At 39.8% G+C, this 22,046-nt stretch overlaps 2 long non-coding RNA genes across 7 annotated transcripts in view; one reads left to right on the plus strand and one right to left on the minus strand.

Moving 5' to 3' along the window:
* LOC120398758 overlaps positions 1–22,046 on the plus strand; it is a 347,241-nt gene that overhangs the window by 5,816 nt on the left and 319,379 nt on the right. For 3 of the 6 annotated variants that reach the window (XR_005594685.1, XR_005594683.1, XR_005594681.1), the window contains exons 1-3: positions 5,084–5,464; positions 5,671–5,825; positions 9,497–9,794. This is a non-coding gene — a long non-coding RNA (uncharacterized LOC120398758). Of the gene's footprint in view, positions 1–5,083; positions 5,465–5,670; positions 5,826–5,890; positions 6,137–6,604; positions 6,685–7,063; positions 7,179–9,496; positions 9,795–22,046 lie in introns of those variants that run through there. The other 3 variants (XR_005594684.1, XR_005594686.1, XR_005594682.1) reach the window with 3 other exon arrangements.
* The window catches only part of LOC120398760, a 101,289-nt gene continuing 94,072 nt past the window's right edge, over positions 14,830–22,046 (minus strand). The window contains exon 3 of the long non-coding RNA XR_005594688.1: positions 14,830–14,857. This is a non-coding gene — a long non-coding RNA (uncharacterized LOC120398760). The remainder of the gene's footprint in view (positions 14,858–22,046) is intronic.

The following is a 22,046-nucleotide window of genomic DNA, read 5'->3' on the forward strand; positions in this document are numbered from 1 at the left end:
ACCTTCTATGGGTCATCTTGATTATCACTTCAAAAAATTTTTTTTTCTCCTGCTGATGGTAGCTCACCTCAATTGATTGGCCTCTTACAGTTGGTATGGCTACTTTCACCTTTTCATGTTCTCTGTATGTATAAATATCTTCTTGCTGTATGTTCCAGTCTATGCACCCGATGAAGTGGGCTGTAGCCCACAAAAGCTTATGCTCAAATAAATTTGTTAGTCTCTAAGGTGCCACAAGTACTCCTGTTCTTTTTGTGGATACAGACTAACACGGCTGCTACTCTGAAACCTACTCCTAATTATTACTCCTCTGTTAATTCAAGGATTGCATTAGTCCTTTTTGCCACAGCATCCTGATGGGAGCTCATGTTCAGTTGCTTGTCCACTGTGGCCTCTAAATCATTTTCAGATACACTCCCCCATTCTGTAGGGCCTGCATTCTTTGCTCCTAGATATGTAATTGTGCATGTCTGTATTAAAACACGTTTTAATGGTCCCAGGTTACCAACGAATCTTGATCATTCTATGTGACTGCAATGTCCTCATAAATATTTACCACTCAACCAATCTTTTTGTCATCTGTAAATTTGATCAGCGATTATTTTATATTTACATCCAGATCACTGATAAAAATGTTGCATAATGTCTGGTCTAATATCAATCTCCGTGGAAGCCCACTAGAAACCTCCCATTTGATGATGATTCCCCACTGACAACAACTATTTGACATCTGCCAGTTCTTAATCCATTTAACATGGATTCCATTGATATCGCATAGTGCTATTTTTAAAAAATCAGAATGTCAAGTGCTATTAAGTCAAATGCTTTACAAAAATCTATTACATCTATACATGTTTGGTTGATAAAGGTAACAATCTCAGCAAAGAACAATTAGGTTTGTTAGACAAACCTATTATCTGTAAAGCCATGTTGACTGGTGTTAATTATATTCAATATTATTGTCATCATCAAGGCATATACCAGAGGGACATAGCTTCTTTGCTGATCGAATGTCACCCAGATTGAGATTGATCTCTAGTTACAGCTTTAATACAGACTGGCTGGATGTTCACTCTATGTCCAAAAGTGGATAATTTATTGCCACTAAAGCTTTTGGAAATTATGTTATCACTGATCATGTAGTGGCATTCTTGGTAACCAGGTTTTGTAATTGATTATATTCCTATCCTTTAATTCTTTATCAATTGAATCCCATATCAGGTTTTCTGTTTCGCATGAGACTATTGTCAATATAACTGGTCTATTGTTACCTGGATCATCCTGCTTTCCCTTTTTGAATACTGGCACATCATCACCTCTATTCTAGTCGTCTGGAATTTCCTTGCTATTCCAAGATTTATTAAAATTAACACCAGTGGGTCAGAGAGCTCCTCAGCCACCTCTTTTAGGATTCTTGGGTATAGGTTATCTGGGCCTGGTGATTTAAAAATGTTTATCCCTTGTAACATCGTAGCATCCTCCTGTTACTAGTGGATTGGAAAGTATTTCACAAGCCTAATATAATGTGACACCATCATCCTGCTTCTTTCCAAATACAGAACAGAAGTATTTATTAAACATTTCTGCCTTTTCTGCATCATTGACAATTTTACCATCTCCATCTAGTAATAGACATATTCAATTGCTAGGATTTCTTTTGTCCCTAATATACTTTAAAAACACCCATTATCCTTAGCCTGTATTTCTCCCTGCAGTCTTTTGCTTCCCTTTTTAATTTTCTGTACTTTGTAACTTCCAGAGTATATCTATTTCTATCTGTTTCCCCCTTTCTCTGCTTGTTATATGTTGCTTCCCCCACCCCCATCCCCAATTGCTGCCTTAATTTTGCCACTTGAACCAGGATGGACTTTAGCCAAAGTTGTCATCTTTCTTGATTGTGAATTATGGCTTTTTGGCCATCTAATAAACTCTTAACCCCCAATTTTCATTCATATTTTTCTGCCTATTTTCCCCCCTCACAATTAGTTTAATTCATAATCTCCCTCAGCTTTGGGAAATTAGGCACAGACCCTCAAAGGAGGTAAGCACCTAAATACCTTTGAGGATATTGGCCATAGCCTTTTTGAAACTGTGTGTGTGTGTGAGAGAGAATAAATACAAATAAATAAAATCTGGTTGGGACTGTTTTTTATTTTCTCTTACTAATATAACCAGGTCATGATCACTGGTCCCTATGCAACCATCGACTTCCAGTCCAATGATTAATTCATCTTTATCCATCACAATGATGTCCAAAATAGTTACCCCTGTGTTGGGTACAATACTTTTTCTTAAAAAAAATCTATAATTTTTGGAAACTCTGATTAACTGCTATCTGAATGAGATGTGTGGCATATGTCTCTCAAATCGAAGTCCATCGTGACAGGAATAGTTTTTTGTTAAGGATTTGTAGGACATGGAAATTATCTATAGGGTGGCTACTGTACCATTTGTGGGCACTGCAAGATTCCTTGTGGCCACAATACATCTGGCTACTGCTAAGAAACTGTTGGTGGGGTTGTTGCAACTTCAATCCAGGTTGCAGTCAGCATAGGGAGCAGGTGCGAAGCTGGGATTCCAGCTACTAATTCAGATATTGGAGACAAAGTATGGGTCCCAATGCACATGTTCTCTGCAGAGTTTCTTTCTACTGCCTCTGCTCTTCCAGCACCAGCAGTAATGGGAAAGAAGAGTTTCTGAGCTGGGGAGATGTTTTGAAGTAGGAGGTAAGGTGGGAGAGAGACAAGGTTTCTGAACCTTATAGTGTCATAGAGTGGTTGCCAAGGGTGGCAAAAATATAAACAAATTTACTAAATAATTTCACTTACCTCTATTTCTCCTCAAAAATGCATTTCTTCCTTTGCCTTCCTACACATTTTAGTGTTATTACTCCCATATCTGTAGTGGGGTGTGTGTGTGGGGAGGCACAGGTGATACTGCTAACCCAGACCCCAGGCAATGGGGGCAAGTCACAGTTAGTGCTTCTCTTTGGGCATACATTGAAAAAAAACTGCGGCTGCAGGTGTTCCACACTTGTAAAAATCACCCGAAGTTGTTTTGGATCAGGTACCTAAAAACTGAAGAATCTGAAATTAGTGGTTACTTTTGAAAATGTGGCTGTTGGTCTTTTCCCAGAACAGAGTGATATGGAAGACATGCTGGCAGGATAAGGACCTTAAAAGAGGTCTATTATTTCTGCTTATTCTCACCACGAGATTCCAGTCCATATATTCTATTGGGTTATGGAACAGGATTAAGCGAGAATTTATAATTGTGATTAAGGCAGCAGTGTGCATGAGGAGGAGTGTATATGTGACAGGTAGGGAGAAAGTAGGGATGTATTAAGGGCATAAATTAAAAAGGGAAGGGGTGGGGTAGAGTAGGGACGGCTCTAGAAATTCCGCCGCCCCAAGCAGGGCGGCGCGCTGCGCGGCTCGCGCCGCCCTTCCCCGGTCCCGCGGCTGGGGCAGAAGTGCCTGCGGACGGTCCCATGGTCCCGCAGCTCCGGTGGAGCATCCGCAGGCATGCCTGCGGGAGCTCCGTCCGAGCCGCGGGACCAGCACACCCGCCGCAGTCATGCTTGCGGGAGCTCAAGTGGAGCCGCGGGAAGAGGGGAACCTCCGCTCGTCCCGGGGCTCCGGTGGACCTCCCGCAGGCATGACTGCGGAAGGTCCGCCGGAGCCAAATGCCGCCCTGCCAGGACAATGCCGCCCCACACGCCTGCTTGGCCCGCTGGGGTCTGGAGCCGGCCCTAGGGGAGAGACTGAGAATGTGGATGGGGAGAAAATAAATAAGAGAAGGGTGGATGGAGAGACAATGAGAGAACAAAACCCAGAATTAGAAAAAAAGGAAGAAGTGAGGAAAAGAGGAAACAATTATTATACACTACAGGAGAATAAGTTTAAGAATATGAGGGAAACCAAAAATGATGTGTGTGGTGGGGGGAAGGGATGACAAAGGAAAGAAAAAGCAGAGTTAACACAACACAGACCTGGTGGCTACTTAATATAAAACTGCTTTAATGCCAGAATGTTAGATTGAGTAGCAATAAAAAGTAAAATATAGGATGGGATAAAAAAGAGAGACTGGGAGGGGGGGCAGCGCACACAGTATAGTTCAGTGGCCCAAACGTGGTGCCCGCGAGCGCCATGGTGCCTGCTGGGGCATTTATGTGTGCCCGCCTAGTGCCCAGCAGGGGAGAGAAGCCATGGCCCCGCGCCTGCCGGGGACAGAGAACTCCGGGGCTGCAGGCGCTGGTGTTCTCTGTCCTTGCGGCTTCTCTCTGGATTCATCTATTCGGCTCTCTGAGCTAAGGGGTGAAAACATTATCTTAAATATGATGATTTTCATATTATTTAATGTACAAATACAAAATTGACAAATTGTTGGTGCCCGCCACACTCTTCTGAAAACATGAATGTGCTACTGGCCACAAAAAGGTTGGGGACCACGGTAGTTTATCTAACGCAGCAAAATGCCTGCAGCAGGCCCCAGGAATGGGTGTGAGCAGGATCTAGTTGAAACAGGAGAGGTTTTGAGCCAGGGTGGAGGACCATTTGGGAAGAGAAGGGTTCAGAGCTGTGTGCAGGCTGGATAGGAAGGATTTTGTTGGGGTGGGAAAGAGGATGGATCCTAGAAGGAGGAGAAGGGTTTTGAGCTGATGGAGGGGAAGGAAGTCTGCGCCTGGTAAGTTCAGGTAGCAGTGGATAGGTGTGAGCCTAGAATTGGTGGGTGACAGGGAGAGACGGACAGACAAACAATAGAGGATATTGCTGGGTAGCGACAATAAGGCCCTACAGGGTCTTGGAAATAAATATTAGCGCCTAATGGATCACAGAGAGCTACTATTTTTTTCTCTCCCCTGCACTTTTATTTTAAGAGTAGTGTGCGTGGGGGGGGGTTCTTTCCCCTCCACTTTCCCTTTGACCCCCCCTCTCTGTTTCGGTTCCCTTTGAACAACGGTCTCTCCTGTGGGCGGGGGGGGGGGGGGGGGAGGCGGGAGCCTCCTACCTGCAGCCCCATCATATATTTTGGACCCCGCCAGGAGTAATTAAACCCCGAAGGTGTCGAGCTCCGGACCTGCTGCTGGAAGCGAAGCTCCCTGCGTGGAAGAGAGGAGGAGGAGGGCGAGCCCAGCGCCGCCGTTTCATGCTCGGGGTGGCCGCTTCCCTTGCTGGTGGCTGGGCCGTGCCTGTGGTGGGGACTGGAGGGCGGGATCCCAGAGCTCAACAACAAGGCGCGGCCAGAGCCTCTCCTCTCACACGTGCACACAAAGGGACCCGGAGCAGCCGCCACCGCCGCCGCTTCTTCCCATCGGACTAATAACTCCTCTCCCCCTCCCCCTGTCATCCTCCTCCTCCAAAACAAAAACGCGCGCAGCGCACACACAAACCGGGTCGGGGAGTCAGCAGCACCTCGCTGAGGCGTAGGGCTGGTTCCTGCAACTTCTAGCCCCGTCCCTGATGTGAGTCAGAGTGAGGTTCCCTTTCGGGGGGTGGGAGTGGGGCATTTGCTTGTTAGCGAGGGGTGCAGTGGTTGCAGCTCAGGGCTGATTTGATTTCTCTCTCCCCCCCCGGCACTCCCTTTGAATGGGGCTGGAAAGTTGCGAAGCGGGCTGGGCGGCGTGAGAAAGTTAAACACAAAGCGAGGAGAGATCCTTTGTTCTGCTAGGGGGGACCTTTGGAGAGGGTGGCTGAGCCAGACACGTCCAGGTCAGAAGCGATCGACAGCAATTAGCCTTTCCCGTCAAACGCCTCCCTCCACCCAAAGGAGCCAGGCGCTTGGAGGAGGCGGAGGAAAGCGGAAGGTGTATCAATCACACCAAGGTGAGTTGCGATTTACTCTGCTTTCCTTTTGTCTTGTTGCGAAACTAACACGCCGTCCATCCCACTGCAACCGGTTTCCTTTCCAAGACAGTGAAACTTCATCAGAAAGTTAGTCGTCATGGGCAGCAACCTTGTGCGCTATCTGCTCCATCGCAGATGAAACGGAGAGAGAGCGAGAGCGGGTCCTAGAGCCAGAAATGACCTTTCTTTTCCTTGGGGTGGATAGGGGCTGTCTAATTTTCCTGGCTCGGCATCAAGGAGCAAGCGAAAGGGGTTCAAAGCTCTGAGTGTGGAGTGATTTATCTGTGCAGGTAATGAATGGGATGGGCCCCGGGCAGGGCTTCTGGAAATCCCCCGTCTTCCTGGCTGCAGATTAGATTTGGGGCTCTTGTCTGTTATTACCTTTTCCTCCTCTTCTGGTTTTATTTGGAGAGGGGCTGAGTAGATGGTCTAGTGGCTGGGGGACAGGTGAAGGGGCAGTGTGGTTTGTGTAGTTTTGTGTGTGTGTGTGTGTGTGTGTATGTGTGTGGTTTGCTAGGGGATGCTGCTGGCCCCATCTCTTTGCGCAACAGGTAGAGATGCCAAAGACTGGAGATATCTTTTGTTGTTGGTCTCGTGGCCGGGATTAAGCTTTTGTTCTGAAGGCTGGATGTCTCCACAAGTGAAAGGGACAAAGTCTTGCCAAATCCACTCGTGTGTGTGCGTGCGTGTGCGCCTGTAAATGGACCCTTCCCCCCTCTTGTTTTTATATTTTCCTTGAATCTACATTTGTCCTACAGACTGTAGAAGATCAAACTGACCGAAACCAGATACCAAGGGGATTGTTCTCAGTGATTGTCAAGGGAATCCAAACAAAGAGGTGCATCTACCGGAAATAATGATTTGAGAGATGTTTCTCTCTCTCTCTCTCCCCCCTTGATTGAAATGGTTTTTCTGGGAGGCTCAGTTAGCAGGAAGTTTGGACTTGGAGCCTGCTAGAGATGGGGATGACTAACAATTGCAGTGTTAATTGAATGGAGGGAGAAGAAGAGGGGAAGGGCAGTGTTGGACCTGAGTTGCTCCTTTGGATACGCAAGGACTGGGGGAGGGAAAAGGGGGTGGGGGAGGCAGAGAGGAACCTGCTGCCGCTTGCTGGCTCTTTGTCTGCTCAGGGAACTTGAACAAAAGGAGAAACTCGGATGAACTCTCCATCTCTCTCTCTTCTTCTGGGTTATCTAATCTTCGGGAACTTTATCCAGAGAGAATTACCCAACTTCCTTCAAGCTCTCTCATTACTTACAAAACAAACGGCCCCACCGTGGCCTCATAAGGAATTCCCTCGATTTCGTTTTCAGAGTTTAAAGAAGAGAGAAGGTGAGTTTTTGTCCTATGGTTTATTTGTTCTTTTCTCCCCTCCCCCCTGCTCCAGGCTTCAGAGTGAGTTGAAAACGTGAAGTGAGGGTGCTCTAGAGGGAAGTCACAGGCTAGAGGAATCTTTTCTTTCTTTCTTTTGTACTTGTAACAGCGCATGGAAGTATTGTTTTATGACGGCAACTCAGCTATTCAGTATCTGCTTACGTAAAATAGATTGGTGGACGCTAGTCACTCCTGCCCCGGTGCAGGCTTTCTTTAGGATATAGAGAACTTTAAGAGTCTGGGTGTATTTTTTCCTGGGAGGAGGAAGGATCCTGAACAGGAAAACTTCCCAGGATTATGGGAATAATCGGAATGAAAAATGTTCAGAAATGCTGGCAGCAAAATCTGGCAGGGTGAAAGGGGGGGCGAGGGGCATTTTAGTGGTAAGGGGAGAGCCCAGCAACGGGAGGGGGGGGGTGTAGTGCATTTGTGGAAATGTGGGTAAGATGCTGGGAAGTGCCCGGTATTTAGACACTGCTGGTCTGGGACTTTCATGGGAAGGTAGAGTAAGGTGTGCAGGAGGGCATAGGTGCAACCACATACAACCAGTTTGGGGAGCGGAGTAGAGACTAGGAAGGGGAATTTTGTTCAGTTTACGATGGTGAATTTAAGATGGCCAGACCAGGCTGGTCCCAGGTGAAATTCCCTTCACCCCCACAGTTTATTTTTTTAAATCCAGTGGCCTCAAAACAAAACAGAAACCTTAATTGGTTATTTATTGTAGTGTTTTAGCATTTGTGCTTTCTATTAAATACTCTGCAACTTTGGAAAACTTATTCTGTCTTCCTCATATTTCTTCTTCACTTTTTTTCTGTATATCTTAGCTATTGTTTTTTCCCATTTCCCCTCACTTTTTCTACATCGTGTAATAACTGCTCCTTCTCTTCCCTTCATCCCACTCCGCACTTTTCCCCCCTTTTTTCCTGTGCTGTTCTTTTCCTACTCTGGGCATCCCTCTCCCCACCCCCACTACCTCTCTGTCCTTCTCCTTTTTACTTCCCCTTGCCAATGTCCCTGTACTTTTCCAGTCTCCAGCTATGGTCACACATTCTTCTCTCTCCCTTCGCTTCCCTGCCTACCAAAAATCCCCTTCACGTGCTAGGGTCTTTCCCAAACCAGGCACAAGGGCGGGCGCACACATCCACTCAAAGGTGCAGGCTCCTTCCCTACTCCTCCCCTCACCCTCCACATAACTTTCTCTTTCACTCTCACACATATGTAGGCTCCCTCTTTACATAAACAGGACTCATTACCCAAACTCCCCCACACACATAGACTTCCCCCCACCAAGCCTCCTCTCCCCTACACTGGTGCAGTCTCCCATCCTCCTCTCTATAAGTATGCCTCATCCTCTCCACAAAGGGTTTCACTATTTCTCCCCCTCCCTCTGCTATGTAGAAGTTTGTTCTCTCTCTCTCTCTCTCTCTCTCCTTCCTGCCCACCTATCCCTGGCAGCACAAAAACAGGTTCCCTTATGCCCCCCCCAATCAACACACAACCCTCGTCTGCACCAGCATTCCGCTCCCCCCTAAAATTTCCCATTGCTGCTATCACTGAAGGAGCCACACCAGAGGCAGGAGCAGTGGGAACACTAGTGTAGACAAGCTGCTGCTTTTAATTGCTTTATCATCTGTTCTATGTAGGGCCAGGTCTCAGCAGCAAGGTTTGAAATACTGCCAGCACCTTGTCTACACTAGCACTCCCACTGGTGGAGATGCAATACTGGGAAATCTTAGCAGGGGAAGGCTACTGTGGACAAGGCTATAGGTTCTGCCCTGCCCTGCCCCCTGTCCCAGCTTTGCAAGTGTGTCTGAGCATGTGCACTCCCTTACTCGTCACACTCTCCCAGATACTTTCTTACTTCCCATATCTTTCTAACTTCAGGCTTTTGAAATATTTCTGAGGCCTTTTGAAGATCCTCTACGTCACTTTTCCCCTTAATGCTTTAGGGTTTTCTAAGATGTAAGAGTACTCACTGTGTAAAGACATACCTATGCCTGTTTTAGAGGGTATTGAAAGTACTAAATAAAAATATCCAACTGGATTCTTTTTTAGTATTCCAACATGATGAAGTTTTCCAAGTTTAAACAATCAGCAAATTTAAATTTAGAATATGAACAAATTATCCATTAAATAAAACAGCTGAAGTTATTCAAATGCTAGACTGTAACTTTGATATTTATACTTGAGCCAGGAATGGTTCTGCAGAATTACTGTATAGTATTATTGCTCATGTGTTTAGAACTAACACTCACTCATTAATTTTATCTGAATAGGTAAAGTGTGATTGTCAGACAAGCATGATTGCTGCCAAAACACCTTACAGCAATAGGTGCCATATTGCATTTGCTCTTCAAATGGTGGAATACAGCTGTGGATACTTTAGTGGGGATTAACAGAGTACAAACACTGAATGACTAAAGACATCAAACATCATCATTTGGATTTATACATCTATTAATAAACTGATAAAACTGGTGGTAGTGGCTCTTGAAGAAATCAGAAAATATGGAAGATGTTGTTGAAAATGGTCTGGAGATCACTTTGACAATGATATTCTACAATTAAAATAAGGTATGTTTGTTCTCTGGTCATTGCAAAAGATATATTTTTATCCATTGAAATATTAAATATTATGTTTTCATTGCAGACAAACTTGTATTTGTTCTTTCCATTTTCTTTTATAGCTATCAATAGCATTATGTGGTGTAACTGAGAGGAATGTCTCTAATTTTGCATGCAACATACATTTCTTAAATTTAGACAGAATACAGTAAGTTATTTATTTATGGACTGATTTTTTTCGGAGGTATTGAATACCCACAAATCCCTTTGAAGTTGGTGGGAATTAGAAGCGCTGGGAATCCCTAAAATCAAGCCACTAACTTTTAAGAAAAGAAAGATTAAAAACAGTATAAACATATCATGACTGTAGGAAATGTAACAGAATGCTGTTTAAAGGGTCAATCCTGCGTTGAATTCAGTCTAAAATCAGTGTGTTCTCTTTAAAATATATCAATTAAAAATACCACCCTCAAAACAAACATTTTTACAGAAGTTAGGATCAATAGAATTTTTCTTTAACAAAAATAAAATGAAAAGTTCTTTTCTTTTATTTATTTTTTTAGTTTGGATTTAAACACATTCTTGTTCTACCATATTTATTTGCAATTCAGATCTTACAGCATTGTGGGAGTTGATGAGATCTGGACAGTTGAACCTGACCCCATTCTCTTTTAGTCGTTCAAACTGAGAGACAAGCAAAAATTATGGTTTATGGAGAAAAAGTAAACTATTAAACATGGAATAACATCATGAAGCAAAGATGTTAATGACATAGTTGGGGAACTCTATGCTGTCTCTAAATTAATTATGAAGTTTGGAAAGAGAATCATGCGTTTTCAGTGGAAAAAATACTTGATATCAGTTTGATACCTGTTTTGTATGGTATGTATTTGCAACATAATATGAACAATATTAAAATGGTTGCTTTAGATGTATCCTTTCCCTCCTCTGGCCTATAGAAGATTGAGGGCAGACAAGTGTACATCATCTTAAGAAAAGTGCTGAGCTGGTTGGCCTAGTTTAGAGGAAAATTAGAAATCTGAACAAATAATCATTGTTATCCTTTCCAGCTGTAAAGAGAGACTGATAGTCTTTGTGCTTGTTTTGTGTATAGTTACCTGTACCTAATGGTAGGGTTTTTTGTTTTTGTTTTTGTTTTTTTGTTTGTGTTTTTTTTGTAAAGTAATGTGAATATACTTTTTTATTTCTGTTGCTTACTGAGGCTATGATCTTGCAAAGTACTGAATGTCCTTAATATAGTTCTAGATTTCTACCCTTAAAATTTGTTTTCTGTGGACATTTTTTCTGGAACTCAGGACATCTTAAATCAGCAGTATGGAACTCTTTGTTTTCAAGTCTCACCACAAAGAAAGTACTGAGCTGTTTGTAAAAAGATCTGTGCTGCATGAAACTTTTGCCATTTAGCATCAACTCACAGCAAAAGCTCAGTCATTAAGTAATAAAATTTTTAAAAAACTTGTTTTCAATGAAGATAAATTCTCTTCCTCATCAGTTGCTTATCCTTTACCCATCTACAGCTCTTTGCCTTTGTTCAAAGTTAATTTTACTAGTTTTTCTAATAAATGGAAAATGTGATTTATTTTTTTACATCTATTTGAAATCTGTTAATTTGATCAAAATTTGATAACTGGAGCAAAATTTATATAAATCTTTAAGAAGGGATGACTACTGTGCTTTACAATTATTTGAGTCTTTGGTGTTATTGAGGTTTCTTGCTGTCATGGTTTTCAGGACATACGAAACAAATTACTATATGTTTTCTTGTTATACTTTGATTTGCATTTGCATTACATTTCTATTGTTAATATCTTAGGGACTGAAATAATATTTAAGGATAAAAAATACAATTTATGTTGTCTCATATTACTTTGGACCACTTCCAGGAAAAATGAAAAGCAGGATTCAAAGAGAGAGAAGGAAAAATACAATGGTTAGAGAATACTTTTGAGTTACTTTATTAAGTGAAATAAGGTCTCACATTACGACTGACTAAAGTCAGGGAGAAAACCTTATGCTATAATGCTGTCTTCAGATCCACCTCAGGTCTCATTATTCAGTGAGAACATGTTGAATAATGAGAACATCGTAAGAAAAGCTTTTGACCCCACAAGCTTTGGTTGTAAGAAATACTCTTTTTCCACATTCTTTTTATTTCTTATTGATGTGAAAATGACCATGGGAATGACACAGAGCAACAGTTAGACGTGGAAGTTAGAGAAGAGAACATAAAAGGTATGCAAAGTGCTTTCACAGTCTGTCATGGATGGTTAAATTGTAATATTGAGCTTGATCATTGGGAAGAAAGGAAGGAAGAAACCGGGATTGTTGTAACTTCTGTTCTGTAGGTACTAAAGGTGTGGTGCAGTTGGATGTTATGGTGAATAGTGGCCATGCAGAGAAAGGGGAGAGATTGCCCTCTTCTGTAGGAAAAACCTTCAGATTGAGGCCCCAAGGAAAGGAAAACTCAGTGAGGTCCTGCTCCCTTCCCCTTCATTTCACTTCCTCCTTGAGCCGTTCTCCCTATCCCCCAAAAGAATGAGTTCTCCAGTTCTTGCAGAAGAAAGGACCCGAGTTCTGCACACATTCTCAGTGACTATTTGTCAGAGGGCCCTTAAATGGACATAATTTGAAATTTGCTGCAGACCTTCTGTGAAGCCTGAGCTGTATGCTATTGTGCTTGGTATCTTTCCCTTTTGTTTGATTAAAATGCATAGACATGTTTAGGTTTCTAGGGGGGATTGAGAACTCTGCCTTTTAACAAAGAATTAGATATGGCTACAGAGGGAGAAACTTTCCCCTATATGGTTACAGTGAGGCTGCAAGTGCAGATTCTATGTGCACAACTAGACACATTGTAGAGCACATTGCTAGGAAAATACTGTATTTACTTACTGTACAGAAATAGAACACTTCAATCATTTGCCTTAAATCAGGATAGTCCCGTTGAAAGTCTCTCATGCAACTTTTCAAAATAGGTTAAATTATATATAATTACAGTAAACATTTACATGTTGTGTGTTTTTCATATGATTCAAAATGTCGTCATCTCTTATTCTATTCATTTTATTGTCTGTTTTACAACATTACATAATATTTTTAAAGATCTTGGTAGATGAAAGCACTATGCAAGTGCTGAATGGTAGCATGATAGTAATATTATTGTTTTGGATATAAACATGAGTATTTTCCATTATGTGGAAATAATGAATCAGCGCTTTAATATACCTAAGCAACTAGACACAGGAGTGTGAATTTTGCTAAATATCTTTACACCTAAATGCAGTGTTGGAAACTAAGCCACGTTCTACAGTCATGCAAGCTATTTATTTAGCTAGAAGCATACTTCTGAATATCTAATTCCGGTTATGTTAAATGTCTCCAAATAAAATATGTTGTTAATACTGGTAATATATTTAACATGCAAAAAATTATTTCAAACTATCAACCAAGCAAAAATGAAGAATTTTTTTTAACTCTTAATTTCTTTCTGTTCTGCAATGTTGCCTTAGTCATCCTGAGTATAACACTTGTAGCAGTCATAGATAGGTAATGCTGGTTGTAAGATGGCACTTGAAGAGTTGATCTTCTAGGCTGTTACTGGCTGTGTGCTCACGCTTTTTTGCTGTATCTTCCTTTTTGTGTAGGAAGCATTCATTTAGCCTTTTAAGGATTAAAACAAAAGAAGCACTGAGGAATGCCTAGTGCCAATACAAAAATATAATAAAAAAAATAGATTTTTGGATAAAATTTTCAGAAGTGACAGTTAGTGACTTAGAGAGATAAGGTGGACCAACTTTTGTTGGTGAGAGAGACAAGCTTTTGAGCTTATACAGAGCTGAAGAAGAACTGTGTAAGCTCGAAAGATTATCTTTCTCACAAACAGAACTTGGTCCCATAGATGATATTACCTCTCTTGTGTCTCTAATATCCTGGGACTGACATGGTTACAACAACACTTCATATTAGTTACTTAGTCTCCTGAGTCCCATTTTCAAAAGTGACTTGGTCCCTTAGGTGCTTTGAATGAAATTTTACCCACAGAGACTTAAAATACCCCATGTTGTAGGAAAAATGTTTAAACTTGTAGTTTAACTAGTATGCCAAGGGTGGAAAAATAGTACCAATGTATCTATGCACAGACAGGGAAACTGAAGCTCTCAGTTTTATTGGATCTCTTGTGACCCACCTTTCTTGACCTTTGATTGCAAAGGGATGGACAAGATAACCCAAGAGGTTCTCTTTAACTTTATCTCTGAGTATTTTATTAGAGATCTAAACAGGAAGCTACTCAATATTACTGCTAGTGTATTAATAATTTATGAAAATATGCTGTCTGACAAGCATTGATATGTTCAGTGCTGCAAAGACAAGCCATCTTGAGTAGATTTATAGTATGTGAGTTGTTTAGTTTTGGTAGAGCTCTATTTGCATAATTTTAAGTGAACTTGTTTGAGTTTTCAAACCCATTAGTTCATGGGACACTGTTTATTTTTTGCCATCCTACAAGCTGAGCACTTCTGTTATCTTGTGGGACTTCTTTTGGGGGAAAAGATATGGCTGATATGAAAGTAGGCATATTTATATCTCCGTGATCATTCAGGTGGATGTTTAAATGTAAATACCAAGAGGTGGGGTCACATAACTTCCTAAATATATTAATTCTAGTTCAGGCCACAGCTATTCTTGATGTCGCTGGAAACAACACTTTTATGGGAGAACCTGCTGTCTCATGGACATTATGCTCCATTCAGTGACTCAAGGATACATCCTGCTGTACATCCAGGTCTCTCAATTCAACTTTCTGGGATGAAAATCCCGTATAGAGGTCTTCCCTCCACCCATCTTTCCAGTATTCCTTTCTGCCACTTGATTCAAAAATAAATTAGAGTTTCTTTTTGACAAGGCATGTAACAAAATTCAGATCCTCCTTCAACATCTCAGATGTACAAAGTGAATTGGCTGGTCCTGGATTTTCCTTTTCTTCTTCTGGGTTATTTCCACTTCAGGAAGTGTCCAGATACTGGGGGCGTTTTTCCTTCTTGCTGTTCTACCTATAGGTAGGGAAAAAAAAGAGAGACTGTGGTTCATTTTAAATGCTACTTCTATGTAGTTTAAACAAGAGCACTTTAAACAAGTTTCTTTAGTTAAATGTGAAATCTCGAGAGATGCAGACTGAATACTATGATATCGGAATGGGGAGAGAATTAACCCTGTTTGCAATAAATTATGTGTCCCAAAATTGTGCCATGAAAGTGCTTCAAATGGAAAAAGTTAGTGAAGTCCTTAAATAGCCATGATATGGGGTATAGCTATCTTGGGGATCAGTGGGATTGATCCCCATACAGTGAATGAGAAAACTGTCATACAATGCTCTGAAAAAGGGAAAGTTCCCTTTTTTTTTTTTAAAGCACTATATGTTCTGAATGAAATTTGTTCTCTGAAATAACTCTGCTATCCTCAGCGAGGTTACACATGAGATAAAATTAGCCTCCTCTGTTTAATTTTGCAATACTATGTAGTGTAAGGAGGCCTTTAGATAAATGCTAACATTTCTCCTTCAGAAAATTCAATAATTTAATACCTTGGATATGTGCCACTGTTGGGCTTATAATCAATTTTTCCACTGTAAGCAAGTACTAGCTTTAACACAGTGAAATTTGCTAAATTCATACATGCTGTAAGCAAGGATTTGTGTGGTCATTCACTGAGCAATTTTCAGAATTTGCTAATCTACTTTTGGTCAGAGTCCATGGGTCAGTACGTACATATTCCCAATACCAAAATTGATGATGGATTCAGAATAACTAAGTTAAGGGATGTTGAAACATCAGTGCTTATTGTGTGTTTGGCTTCAATCTAAAGAGTCTGCAAAAGTGTAGTAAAAGAGAGATTTTGTGTGTGTGAAGTTCATAAGTTTGAAAATGGGGCCTGATAAATAATTCATATCCTCACTGATGCAAACTAAATTTGCAAAGAAAAAAATTTAGACATGTTTTTCTGGTGATTAACACTTTGCATGACAACACAATTTGGCACTATAATATAGATAGTAGCTTCCTTCATTAGAAGCTCAGCACTCAGAACTGGGAATGGAGGTCAGAAATGAGGTGCTTTGAGAGATCCATGTTTGGAAAATTTTGAGCGTTCCTGCTTGGCTGTACTTGATGTTCTCAATATCTCACTTTGTTGATCACTGAAATTCATTAAGATCACAAAACAGCTAGTGAAATACACTCATTTCTAAATTAAAAGTATGCTTCTTATCATGTAGGTGTGCTGCAGCTTCATGAAGCACGTGTGATTTTTATGGTCAGTCTTATTTCTAATCCATGCATTCTATAGTTTATCAGTTTAAAGCTTCTCTTCTGTGCATGTTTAAAGATTATGTCCACATCTACTTGGTTTATCTGGATGAACTGACATTTCTTTCATACATTCTTTTTATCAATATCAAAACCTGATATTTGAATACTGTCATTCAACTTTATATGTACTGGATGCATGAGAATTATTTTTGGTCTGTTGACTATCTGATTGTACAGCAAAAAACTTTTGTTTAAATCAAAATGAAGCTTTTGAACAATAGAATCTCTTGGTTTTGGTCATCTGAATGAAATTTAGGAAGTTCTGAAATATATAAATTTTCTATATGCATTTCATTATTATGTAAACCCCGTGACCATCAGGTACTGTACATTATGTTGTATGTGTTGGATTGATCACATTGCTTTTAAAAAGTATAAAATGCTTCAATGAAAACAAAACCAGCGAAAATTTAAACCAGTTATCTTTATAACAAGCTGCATTACCAACCCAAATTATAATCCTATGCAATTTTACATGCACATGCTACTTGAGATAATTTTAAAAGCTTGAATTTATAATTTAAAGTTGATCAGTTAAACTGACTTTAAAATTATCTGCACATGTTTTAGACACTCTTTTTCCCTTAAAAAATTTTTTTTGTGTGGTTTTGGGCAATTTAGCATAGCTGCCAGAAATGGAAGGAGATTTCATCTGTTCTGGGGTAGTCCAATTTCTTGAGGAAACACCAGGGTTGGAGAACTAATACTATATGCCATTGCAAAGCTGGAATTTTCAGTTTTACATTGGTGTGTGGTATGACTTTTACTTCTAGCTCTAGCAGGCTGCAAGACACCAGATATCCATGTCATTCTGATTACCATCTTTCTTGAAATTCCAACATTTTATCAGCAGTATCTCAAGAAGAGCTATAGCAGAAATTGAAGCACTATACCTTCTTCTGAAAACATGAGATGTAAGTGTTTGGATGGTGAAGACAGTGATGACTTGTCTCACAGTTTGGAATATACTGGCTGTTGGTGTAGCACTGCAGTTGCATGTCATTTTCACCCACAACATTTAAAGTCCAAAATTATTTCAGAGCTAGTAATGCTTAAAAAGGCTAACAGATATGTGAACAGAAAGGAGAAAAGGTTGACGTAGTATGGGGTATCTCCTGTTTTTTTGTTTTTTTTTCTAATTTCCCATGTTTTGTCTTTCTACTACTTTCAAGAAGTAAATGTAATTGTGACCCTGCCTCACACTAAGTGGGTCTATGAGGCTCCCCACAGTTCCCTTCTGAACATCAGACATAAGGTATAGCTGGAAACAGTTGGTGATTCTACCTTCCAAAGGACTATGGTCACTTTGGTTTTTATGGTGGTCAGAGACCAAGCCTTGTGCACACTTTCTCTGCATGGCAGCAGATCAAGTTTTCCCAACAATGTGTTCATATAGGAAACGTAATATATTAAAACCAACAAAAACAAAACACCTCTTTCCTGCCCCTAACAATAACAATTTGTGTTTAGTTCTTGTTCACACTGCTTTTGGATCCAGTCGCAATATAAATACAATATAAATGCCTAAACATTCAGGATTAACTAGAAATTCTCTATTAATTTTCCATTCGAATGCCTCCTTTAAAACTCATGTTAACTCACCTAATTCGTAAGAGCTTTTCCACACTCAGAAATTAAAACCAGTAACTGCAACGTTCCATTCAATTTTGTTTGGTCAAAGGGTTCAAACTTAGGTGGCTATATTTCGCTATGCAGTGCCAAACACCTGTAATTGCCATTGACTTCACTAGTGACATGGGTCCTCAGCGCCTTTGAAAAATAGGCTACTTAAGTGCTTAAAGTTAGCCACCAATGCAGGGTCATTTTAATCATTGATATTAATCATGATTTAAATCAGCAAACTGGACCCTTGATTTAAATAATCAATTCTAATCATATTTAGCATTTGTACTTTTTAGTTATTTTTCCTAAAGAAAGGTTGAGTCTCATTGTTTGGTAATCATTTAAACCATGTTGATTTGCAACTAAATATAGTGTGTACACTAATATCTTTTTGATAACCAGCTACATTACTTATATGCATTTATTTATGTGATTAAATAGCTTAATTTACATATATTTAGAGTCTTTAATTTTTACTTTTTTTTTATACTGTTAAAAATGGTGCATTTCTTACGTACTAGATTATGGAGTTTTTTTACTTGTGACTTGTGTAAAGCTCTAATTGAATTCAAATCTCCATCCAAATTAAATACAACAAAGACTGCATTTTTATTAGTAACATAAAACTACCTTAAGTGTGTTGGATATAGAAGGAAAAAAGTAAGTTTATTAAAACATGTTTTTACATTTAAAATTTGCCATGGATCCACAGGTTCTGTGCTACAACTCACCACCTGCTGTCTGTGTGGTGCAGTGTGTGTGCTGTGCCTGCAGCTGCAGCCTGCAGCCTGCAGCCATGGCTGTGGCATATGCAGTGACATTACCCCCCAGAGAACAACAGAAAGTCTTCTGACACAGAAGCGTGTGTGAAAACAGTCAGTAACAGTCAGCGCTTTTAATACGTAATACACAGTGGGGTTTTGACTTTGGGTTTGGACTGAGTTGATGCTGTAAAGAGCTTGTAAGAAAATACAGCGCGACAGTTCAGGCCTCAGCTTTTAAACAGTCTTTTGGAGGAACCCTTTCAGTGTGCCAGACCCCCAAAGGGTCTCACCCTTCCTTAAGGGTAGGCCATGCAGCTTCACAGCCTCTTAGACTGAGCCTCTGGGCTTCAGAGTCCAGCAAGTCCAAATGAGCTAGACTCTGGGTCAGGGTGTATTGGATTTAAATCATGATTTAAATCACTAGTCAGGAAGACTCGATTTAATCATGGATTTCTACATAAAAGTGCATTCTTGTTGGTTGTTATAACCTTAATACATATTCTTCACAACTCAGAGATAGATGTAGGTTTCATTTTTAGAAGATACACACTATACATTTTTAAAGTGATTTATTTTGAAAACTTTTCAGATTAGTTTTACAGCTATATCAGAAAGCGAATGATTGGTTATTTCATTTACCAAAGGTAATTGAAGCAGATATTTATGAAGTCATTAGGAGGTGAACTATCTCCAATTCAACAGGTTAATCATTAATATTTGGAGGATTTTCTTGCCGTGCTGTATTAGGAGGAGAACATCACCAGACAGACAATTAAAATTGTTTTATTTAACTAAAACAACAATGTTATGTATTCTGGATTTTTTTTCAACAGCAAACAGAGAATATTTTAACAAAACAAGCATATGAATTTTTGAATTTAGTTAAACATTCTAGTTTTTTTAAAATCAGGTTTGTTTTTGTTAAAATTGGTTTGAACTAAATTAGTTAAATGAAATATTTAAAAAAAAAACCAAAAATTAAATCTACTGTGTCAGCCAGGTCAACATGAGAAACTTAAAATATTGTCTTCTGCAGCTAACTCAGTCTTCACCTTCATTTTCCTGTTTGTTCATAATCTGGAAAAGAAAAACAAGCTTTCCTGCTTTTTTTCAGATCCCAAATGATTTCTCAATTTTGGAATGAATTAGTCCAAAGGAAGGAAATATTCTTTCTACACTGGCAGAAGAAGCTATTGCTGTAAAAAGTGATATTATCACTTCAACAGTCTCTGAATCCAAGTGCTTAAGTGACTTCCACCAGTTCACTGGTGCGACTTTCTTTAAAACATCATCATCAAACATATTTCTTGAATGGTTCACCCTTAGCTCTGAAGTTTACTATGGTTGGCATTATGGAGGGATGATTGCTGGATGTCCATGTCATAGCCAACTCCTCTTCTTCAGCAGTTAAGGTTTGAATAACCTGCTACAGAATATTGAGAATATTTGCAAGAAAATGAGCTGTCCCATTCGTTTTTTTTAATGCTTGTAATTTAACTCTGTCATTGCATATTTCTCTTTTTAAGATCTCACTCAGTTCCTTCCCCATTTCAACAGCGTCACAATAAAACAGCTATTTCCCTGCTTTTTGTTCAAGGCTACAGAAATAGGCTTCAGGCTACTTAGCGTGTGTTCAACATTTTCTTAAACCCAATGTTGAGAACTTTGTGACAGTGCCATCTATTTTTTCACAATTTTGTTCACAAACTGTCATCAGATTAGGCCAGTTCCTGATACAGTGCTCAAACAGTCCACTACTGAATTCCATCGCATGTCTTGTGGGAGAGTTAGCTTGGTTCCTCCCACTTTTTTCAGAGCAGCTGCTGCAAAGTGGTTGTTATGGAAATATTTTGTAATTTCAACATTAGCTTTTATTTCTGGAAAATTGAAGTCTTTGGATAGGAGGTGCATCAAATGAGCACTGCAACCATATGTTATTAGCTTGGGACTCTCTTCTAAATAATTTCTTCTCATCTTGGATACATTTGCAGCATTATCTGTGACCAAGCTGCATACTAGACATTTTAATTTTTTTTCACAGTTTTTGTTATAGCTTTCACTGCTACTTCTTGTAAGTATTCTGCTGCGTGTGCATTTCCTGATGTATCAGTTGTTTCTGTAAGGAAGATATTTCCCTTCTTTTGTTGTCACACAAGCACATGCAATGTCCACAATGATCCTGTTGTTCCAACCATCAAGACTCAGGTTAACAATTTCACCCTCTACACCTTTTGCACACTGCTCAATTTCTCTTCCATGCACTTTATCCAGCAATTTGCCTGTGACATCTGCTCTGTTGGTTGGACTGTATCTTGGTCTTAATGACTGAACCACATTAATGAAATATGGGTTAATAATAATATAATAATAATTAATGGGTTCTCAATCATACAGAAAGGAGAGTTTGTTGCATAAACAACCCAGGCAATTTTTTCATCAATTACTTTTTCTTTTAATCTGCTGGTTCTTATCACAAACTTATCTAAGGTTGTTTCTGGATGATGGAGGGATTTTTTTTTTAATTTTTTTTTTTTTTTGCTACAGGTGATATACTGTGGCACAGTGACATACATGATGTACCATAGAGTAACAACTATATTTTTTTGCTCAAACATGAGAATTCAAGAGTAGTCCAGAAGGAAGACAGGAAGTCCTTAAGAAAGAAGTATGAAATAAAAAAGTTTACCAACCTGAAGATCCTGCATGTTCAGACGTTGCTTTCATCCTCTTGAACGTAGCTTCCTCCTGAGAAGGATCACTTCTCATTATGGTGTTTCACTCGGGTAACCAGGCCATGCATTTTTGTTGCACTGTTTGTGTTTTCCACGCATGCCTGTTTTACCCACAGATAGAAGAACTTCATTGAAATATTCCCAAACTGGGTCTCTTTTATGGCTGCTGCCATTATAGGTTTTCCCTTCTAGTGAGAGAATGGTATGGTAGATCTCAAATCAATGAAGACTACACTCAGAAAGACCTCAAGACTTCTGGAGTATGCTACTCAAGCAGTTTCACTTTTGTTTCTACTGCCTGTCCCTCCCTTTTCACATTTATCTCTAGACTTCTTCTCCTTGTCCAGATCTATTCCACCCCCAACAATCTTCTATTCATTGAACTTTTTGAAACTTTGCACTTTTAGAGAGAAGTAAGAGATTGACTCTGTGTACACAAATTTGCAGAGGGACAGTAGGGTTGAGGTCTGTTGTTTCTCACCTCTATATATTATTTATTTAAAAACATGATTGTTAACAGCAAAAATGTATCTCTGGGGAGAGAAATCCACAGTTTTAGAACTGTGAAACTAAGCATCTCTGATGGTATCTTCTAGATCATGTACTGAGTCCCATTGGGTAGATAGAAAGATTAACCTAAATAATCTATACAGAAGCCCCTGGAAACCCATAAGATTGGGTCCCTAATTCATGAACTATTGGAACTCATTTACAAAACTTTTCTTAAACGTTACATGAATATATTGTCTCATACTA

Source organism: Mauremys reevesii, linkage group 2 (assembly GCF_016161935.1).
Source record: "Mauremys reevesii isolate NIE-2019 linkage group 2, ASM1616193v1, whole genome shotgun sequence".
Taxonomy (NCBI): Eukaryota; Metazoa; Chordata; order Testudines; family Geoemydidae; genus Mauremys; species Mauremys reevesii.